The sequence below is a fragment of the Pseudophryne corroboree genome, chromosome 4 (genome assembly GCF_028390025.1).
Source record: "Pseudophryne corroboree isolate aPseCor3 chromosome 4, aPseCor3.hap2, whole genome shotgun sequence".
Classification (NCBI taxonomy): domain Eukaryota; kingdom Metazoa; phylum Chordata; class Amphibia; order Anura; family Myobatrachidae; genus Pseudophryne; species Pseudophryne corroboree.
In genome coordinates this window covers 131,048,477-131,057,265 of record NC_086447.1, presented here as the reverse complement: position 1 = coordinate 131,057,265, position 8,789 = coordinate 131,048,477, and positions in this window count along the sequence as shown.

Here is an 8,789-nt window from a genome sequence, read left to right as displayed (position 1 = left end):
CTCGACTCACATGTAGTGGAAGAAGAGGAGCTCGTCCTCCCAGTCCCTTCCTCATCAGCCACTCACTTCATCACTAGCACTATTGTGCACTGAGTCTCTTTGTGCTGTGCCAATCAGAAGAGTGCAGTGCACTCTTCTGATTGGCACATCACAAAGAGACTCAGTGGACTGCCTGATCATTGACGTCACGCCGCCGCAATGCCGTTCATTGGTCACGTTTCGGGTCGTGTCTAAGCAGCTGGAAGAGCTACCCAGGCCAGAACAATCCTGGAAGAACTAGTGTGCTCTACAAACCCATGCCCTGTAGATACTCTGTCACTGTTATTTATTGAACCTGACCATCTTAACTTCTGATATGCTGAGATACTGATTTATGGACCTTAAAAATAATAACCACGTTTAGAACAGACCTGTCTACAAAGTTCTGCCCTCTACCTTTCACAAGAACTCAAGGCTAAGATGACAAGTGGTGGCCATTTCTCTACGCCATCACACATTTAGTACAGCTATATTATATGGTTGCAGCATAAAAAGGTTACAAGGCTTATGTATTGCAACTCTATATGTACTGATGCCCTTCAATGTATCTAAGTACTAGTTATAGTAGTTATATCAAGCTTTTCCTGGATTTCCCAAAGAAGTCCATTCTCCTGTTGATAGGCCAAATTAGGAAAAATAATATATCATTTTTAACTGGAGTTGAACCCATAAGCCTAAATGAACCCAAGACAACGGAACTGTCTCGATTGCTTACCCCAGTCCCAGTCCTGACCACTGACTGTCCTTTTCTCTTCATGTAGACATTCCTTGGCAGCCATTAGAACTATTTAGACCTATGGGTATATATTCCAAGCATACTAGTTTCTTATACCTGCATTACAGTAAATATAAGCTTACAGTTACTGTTTAATTGTTGCTATTCTATTAAAATTGAGCTATTGATTAGATTAACTACTAATGCTTGGAAGCATGGGAGTGCCTAGATCCCCTTCATCAAGATGACTTTTCCCATAATGCAGTGGGCCAACATCCACCATCTATTTGGAACAGTAACCTGTGGCGAGCAAAGCAAGCCTAAATAAAACAAAATAGCCTACAACAAACGGAAAATTGGAGGAAACATACAAATGCTGTAAGGGCAGAAGAGACCTTCCACCCTCACCTAATGTCACATCTGGTTCCTTTCCACAAAGGGTAAATAGATTCAACCATAATCTCTTCTTCATTCCTGCTTAGACAATTTTGCCTCATAGGAGCACCCTGTGCTCTATGCAGCCTCCAAGTCTTATTCTCAGCAAACAGAGTCAATAGCTTCTACTGATGACCCCTAATAAGGCAGAAACAGCAGTCTACTGTATTTCAATTTGAGAAGTGTGGGTTCGGATTTACCCAGATTTACATGGATCTCAAAACAGCATCTTATTGGCTATCCGGCTGTCACGTGTTCTGGATCGTCAATAAGAAAAATCCAGATAAACACAAAATTTGCGCTAATTTGGCATTAAGAAACAAGTAAATCTGAACCCGCATATCTCTAAGTCTTCAGGAAGTGTGATTATTACATTTAACCTCATAGGGTGGAACATTTTTTTTTGCTTAATATTTTCCTATGCTCGCCAATGCTATACATAAAATAAAAATTCACATACCCCTGTTGACAAGCCCTGTTTAAAATGAATGACCCCCACCTCTTAAATATGCACCCCAGTAATTTCCAGATTTTGGCCCTTTGGCCAAAACGCATCACTAGGCGTTTGGCCTGTACGGTGTAACCATAGCCAGATTAAGGGAGGGATGCATAGCATACTGAAGCCCGGGCCCCCCTTTGTCAGGAGGGCCCCCAGGCCAGAGCACACTGACATCACTAGCTTTACCTGTTAAGCAGCAGCAGAACCAGCAGCCAGAATGCAAGCATAACAGTATGCAGTGCAGGTAAAAACACAGGAATATCATGTTACCGATAGAGCTTTCCGACCAGAGGAGAAATAGGAGGGTGTAGAGAACTGTAAGTGACACAGGAATCTCAGCTCATCCTCCTCCCTGCCTGGGTGTCTGAGGACTCTGTAAACCGCTATGCAACTAAACCATTTGGGTCTAGAGATAGAGACACAAACAGAGAGTCCTCCTGATTCCTATCCCAGTGTGTAAGTAGTACAGAGGCTGCTGCTATTCTTGCATGTGACAAGATAATTTTTTTAAAATTTTATATGTGTATTTTAAGGTTATCTTTGTTCCACTACCAGAAAAGTTTATAAAATAGTTGTCTTTCAATTGGGTGGAGCTATAAACAGTACCCAGGCATTATTACACTATTAGTTAAAACTAGAGATGAGCGGGTTTGGATTTACTCGGTTCTTAACGCAAAAATTATCGTAAGTTCGGTTTTATCCGGATTTTTCTTATTGGCTATCCAAAACACGTAACATCCGTGAGCCATTAAGATGCCGTTTTGAGATCCGGGTAAATCCTCACAAAACCGAACCCGCTCAGCTCTAGTTAAAACTAATATACTCCATGGTTTAAATTTAATATAAACAATCTAGACCTCCCAACATCACCCATTCCAGGAGGGACACAATGCTCTCTATCCTGGACTTCCTTCTTAATGTATGATTACAATCACCAATGTTGAAATAGCTTTATTATCAATTAAATATTTCAACACAGGTAACGCCAATCACCTGGGGAAGTCCAGGTAGAGAGCATTTTGTCCCTCCTGGAATGGGACATGTTGGGAGGTATGCACAATATAATATACATCTCCCACCTTTCATCGGGGCCCCCCTGTCTTAAGTGCCCCGGGCACCCCCAAGGCTTAATCCGGCCCTAGGTGTAACCATAACAAGCTCCTCATCAGACAGAAGTTTAGTACAGTCAGGGAACAATACCTTTTTTTGCTTACCATTTTTATATTATGCATGTTGCCAAGCAGGAAACACATTTTACCAGCGACAAATGCACACGATATACAAACAATAACAGTGACAGAATATGTGACACATCTACGATGACGGGAATTCCCAATAGCATCTTCCTTCTCTGTAAACGTCCATGTAGAGTACATAAGTGGGCCTGCCTGGCATGCAGTGACTGTCACTTCTCAGCGCACAGTCTCATATTCTGAAACAGTAGTTCAGTGACCTCTGTGAGCACTAATTTATACATCAATCACTGAGCTAGGGCAACCTTTTAAATAGTTTTCTCTTCAAAATTATGTTACTGTTATTAAATATATCTGCCAATGGTACAGATTTTATTTTATTTTTATACATCTAGACCTCTAGACTTCTGAAAATAGCTGTTTATATATCGTACCCAAGGGATTAGCTGAAAACTCTCCCTGACCCCTCTCTTTGTCTCAGCGAAGCTGCTAAATATTTCATAACAATTACTACATCACCAGGTTATTTTATTTTATGGCACCTAAATGCCTCTATGGCTGTCTTAGTGGTAGCTTTATTGGATAACTGTTGTTGAGTGTGATCCGTTAGATGCAAATATAAACATTTTCCATGTAAAGTGGAATATGTTAATAATGTAATAACTCTTAAAGCAATTTGTATTTTAGGTGCAGATGCCAGGGCCTTCTAAGAGATTTTTTTAGGGGTCTATTTACTAAGCCTTGGATGGAGATAAAGGGAGTCATTCCGACCCGATCGCATGCTGCAGTTTTTCGCAGCGGTGTGATTGGGTCTGAACTGCGCATGCACCGCGACCGCAATGTGCAGTTGCGTCGCAGCCCGGCGACGGTAAATGCCGGGCATCGTGGGACCTTACAAAGAACGCGATCGCAGCGGCGATTGCAAGAAGGCGTTTCTGGGTGGCAACTGACCGTTTTCTGGGAGTGCCATGGAAAATGCAGGCGTGTCCAGGCGTTTTGCAGGGTGGGTGTCTGACGTCAATTCCGGGACCTGACAGGCTGAAGTGATCGCAGTGGCTGAGTAAGTTCAGAGCTACTCAGAAACTGCACAAAAACTTATTGCACAGCTCCCCTGCTCAAGCGATCGCACACTTGCTATGCTAAAATACACTGCCCCATAGGCGGCGACTATCTGATCGCACGGCTGCAAAAAACTGTTACCGTGCGATCAACTCAGAATGACTCCCTAAGTCGCTGGAGATAAAATACCAGCCAATCGGCTCCTAACTGCTATGCCACAGGCTGTGTTTGAAAAATGACAGGAGCCGATTGGTTGGTACTTTATCTCTAGCGACTTTATCTCCATATAAAGCTTAGTAAATAGACCCCATTAGCCACCCCTGTACCTATCATGTGACAATATGATGCCAGAATGAGAGGAAGGGGCCACTGGACTAGGGAGAAGTTGAGAGTGCCTGGACTGTCCAAAGGTTTGCCGCCGGATCTAGTAAGGTACTGAGTGTCCGGAGCATCTTTCGGAAACGCCAAGTGGCTTCTTTCTAGACTGCAGGGTGCTGTTCCGGAGCTGATTGGCTGGTGCGTTATCATATCACCTTCCATTTATCACTGCTTTATCACTTCTCCAGGCTTAATACATCTGCCCATTATATCTTTCATTAAATCATTTACACATACCTATCTACTCTCTGATCTGTGGCAAATTGCTTCATAGTAGATTTGCCACCCACTGCGTGCTGCTGAACTTAGTGGCACTTTGCAGCAGGGGGCGTGGCCTTGGTTATACAAGTTACTTTGCAACGTATCTCGCACTTTTGACTTGAACTTCCTGGAGTTGATGAAGAAAAACTTTGCAAGTGAGACATTTTTTGCCAGCAGAGTCAGCACTAGGCATAGTCAAACTAGGCAAATACCTAGGGGCACAAGCAGCTTCTGCTGATTAAAATGATATGTGGCATGCCTATATTCTGTGTGTAGCATTTCGTATACAGATACAGCCACAATCGCACACAGTATATAGGCATGCTGCATATCATTTTAATCAGCAGAAGCTGATTGTGCATCCTAGCCACATAGCAATGCAAATAAGATGCACATTCATCAAAAATAGACACCCAACATTAGCAGAGCTGCCAGCTGACTCACGCCAGGCATCTCCTGCTGCATTCAGGCAAGATTTAGGACATATCTGTATCCAAGCAGAGGCAGAGGCACACTGTTAGTGGCCGTATGAGTGCTGTGTGTGTGTAAGTGGGTTGGTTGTGCAATTGTGTTTGGCATATGTGTAAGGGACATTATGTGTGTTATTATGTGTATAAATGCATTAATAATGTGAGGCATATGTGTAAGAGGCATTGTGCGTGTCATGTGTATAAATGCATTAATAATGTGTGACATATTTGTAAGGGGCACTATGTGTGTTATTATGTGTATAAGGGCATTAATAATGTGCGGCATCTGTATAAGGGACATTATGTGTATAGGGGCATTTATAAAGGTTGGCATAATGTGTAAGGTGCATTATGTTTATAAGGACATTAATAATGTGTGTCATATGTGTAAAGGTGTGTACACATGGGCCCTCATTCCGAGTTGTTCACTCGCAAGCTGCTTTTAGCAGCTTTGCACACGCTATGCCGCCGCCTACTGGCAGTGAATCTTAGCATAGTAAAATTGCGAACGAAAGATTAGCAGAATTGTGGATAGACACTTCTTAGCAGTTTCTGAGTAGCTCCACACTTACTCGGCAACTGCGATCAGTTCAGTCAGTTTCGTTCCTGGTTTGACGTCACAAACACTCCCAGCGTTCACCCAGACACTCCTCTGTTTCTTCAGACACTCCCGCGTTTTTCCCAGAAACGGCAGCGTTTTTTCACACACACCCATAAAACGGCCAGTTTCCGCCCAGAAACACCCACTTCCTGTCAATCACATTACGATCACCAGAACGAAGAAAAAACCTCGTAATGCCGTGAGTAAAATTCCTAACTGCATAGCAAATTTACTTGGCGCAGTCGCAGTGCGAACATTGCGCATGCGCAATTAGCGGAAAATCACTGCGATGCGAAGAAAATTACCGAGCGAACAACTCGGAATGACCACCTAGGTGAGATCTTTGCTTTCGATTTTGATTATGTAGTCAAAATCGCAAGGAAAGTTAGTGCAAATCGCAAGGTGTTAGCCACCTTGCGATCCCAATTCAATCCTGATACACACTCCCGCGGGTTGGTATCACAAGGCTAGATAGACTGTGCAGGCAAGTCAATCTTTACTATATAGTGTACTGTCTAGTACAAAGTATAGTCAAAATTGTACATAGTCAAAATCGAAAATCGAAAGTACAGATAGTCAAAATTGGTGCTTATGGGCTCTGGGGGAGTTCAAGGGAAATTGCATAGTCAAAATCGGGCATAGGCCCTCATTCCGAGTTGCTCGCTCGCTGCTAATTTTAGCAGAATTGCTAATAGGCTAAAATCCGGCAGTTCTGTGCATGCGTATGCACAGCAGGGCGCACGCGCTAAGCAATTTTACACAAAACTATGCTATTTTACTCACGGGCGAACAAAGCTTTTCAGTCGCTCTGCTGATCGTAGTGTGATTGACAGGAAGTGGGTGTTTCTGGGCGGAAACTGGCCGTTTTCAGGGAGTGTGCTAAAAAACGCAGGCGTGCCAGGTAAAAACGCAGAACTGGCTGGAGAAACGGAGAAGTGGCTGGCCGAACGCAGGGTGTGTTTGTGACGTCAAACCAGGAACTAAACGGACTGAGGTGATCGTAATCTAGGAGTAGGTCTGGAGCTACTTAGAAACTGCAAGGAAATTGCTTTCGTTAGCAATTCTGCTAATAATAGCAGAATTGCTAATCTTCCGTTAGCAATTGCTAATCTTTTTCGTTAGCAATTCTGCTATGCTAAGATACACTCCCAGAGGGCGGCGGCTTTGTGTTTGCATTTCTGCTAAAAGCAGCTAGCGAGCGAACAACTCGGAATGAGGGCCATAGTCAGATCTCACCATGTGTATGCACCTTAAGGGGCAGTATGTGTGTCATTACGTGTATGGGTAATTACTGTGTGGTGTTTTGTGGATAAAGGCATTACTAATGTGTGGCATTACGTCTGTAAGGTGCTCTACTGTGTGGCATAATGTATAGAAAGGGCTCTACTGTGTGGTCTAATGAGAATAAAGAGCAATATGGTGTGGTGTAATGTGAATAAGGAGTAATTCAGTGTGATGTAATGTGAATGAGGGGCACTACTGTTAGGAGTAATGTATATACGGTAAAGTGGTACTACTGTGTGATGTAACGTAAATAAGGGACACTATCGCATGATATAATGTGAATAAAGTTGCAGTATTGTGTGGCGTAATTTGAATTGGGGGTATTATTGTGTGGCCATGCCCCTTGTCAGCAAAAACACCCCCCTTTTTGGGCTGTGGACCAAATGTGCGCACTGTCCTATTTAAAATATAGGGGGTAGGAACACCAAAATGAGGACTGCTATGACTGAGGAGTGATGGTGCTAGGAAAGGGGTGCAGGGTCAGAGGCAGAACTAGCAGCAGTGCTAGGGGGCACCAGCCAAAAACTTGCCTAGGGCATCATATTGGTTAGGGATGGCTCTGTATGCCAGGAACTGGTAGATGAGTACTGTATACACAGACTGAATAAAAAGAAGATCATGTCACAAAATCACCCTGGGTAGTTCTAGAATGGTAAAACATACATAGCCAGGAAGATCAGCTGTTGTATTTATTATATTTCCTTCATAATAGCTTTTGTCTTATGTCATAGGTATGTGTAAAATGTCATCTTGCAAGAGATGTTGTATATCAAGAAATGCATGTCACATATTTTAAGCCCATGTAATAGGTTCATGACAAGTTTAAGTAAAATCTGCATTGTAATCAGAGCTATTTATACCAGCAGTGGAACGTACATTGCTGACTGTCCATAGCACCCTTATATTCAGAAAATTTAAGTACCTCTTTGATTTCTTAGTTTCCTGGGCTGAAACAATGCAAATACCACCTGTCAGATATATGCCAGACTCACACTTTGAGGAGCCAATTAAGAATACTGGTCAACAATTTTTCACATATGTATGCTTCTGAGATGAAATCTGTTATTTCTCATGTATTCTGATGTGCTGAATTCAAATCTAACAATGAAAACTGCTAATTGGCAATTGTTTTAAAGATACAAGAGGTTGGCTGTTTTCATTATTTTATTATCACATACAATATATATATATATATATATATATAAATATATATAAAATGAAGTGCAAAAGAGCGCCTAATGGTGTTAAAAATATTCTAAAGTTATGAGTTACTATGTAACCAATTCACCATGTGAAAAGTGCAACGTGCAGATTTAAAAGGATTGACTTAGCTTCCTTGGGAAACTGCTTCAGTCTGATGACACGTTTGGAACATGTAAAACAGAAATAAAAATAAAAATAAAAAATAAAAAATAGAAAGTGTCATCAGACTGAAGCAGTTTCCCAAGGAAGCTAAGTCAATCCTTTTAAATCTGCACGTTGCACTTTTCACATGGTGAATTGGTTACATAGTAACTCATAACTTTAGAATATTTTTAACACCATTAGGCGCTCTTTTGCACTTAATTTTTATATTTTATCCATATACTGGGCACGAGCTGCCACCCATTAACCCTTGGGGGGTGTCAAAATAATTTTCATCTAATCACGAATAATTTTTTTATTCAACTTTATTTTGTGTGTCATTAAGGATTAGCCTCGGCGCTACTCTCCATTTTTATATATATATATATATATATATATATATAGTACATAGAAGATTTTTAGGGGGAGATGTACTAAGCAGTAAAAATAGAGAAGTGAGCCAGTAAAGAAGTTGCCTATGGCAACCAATCAGCCGCACTGTATAATTTTA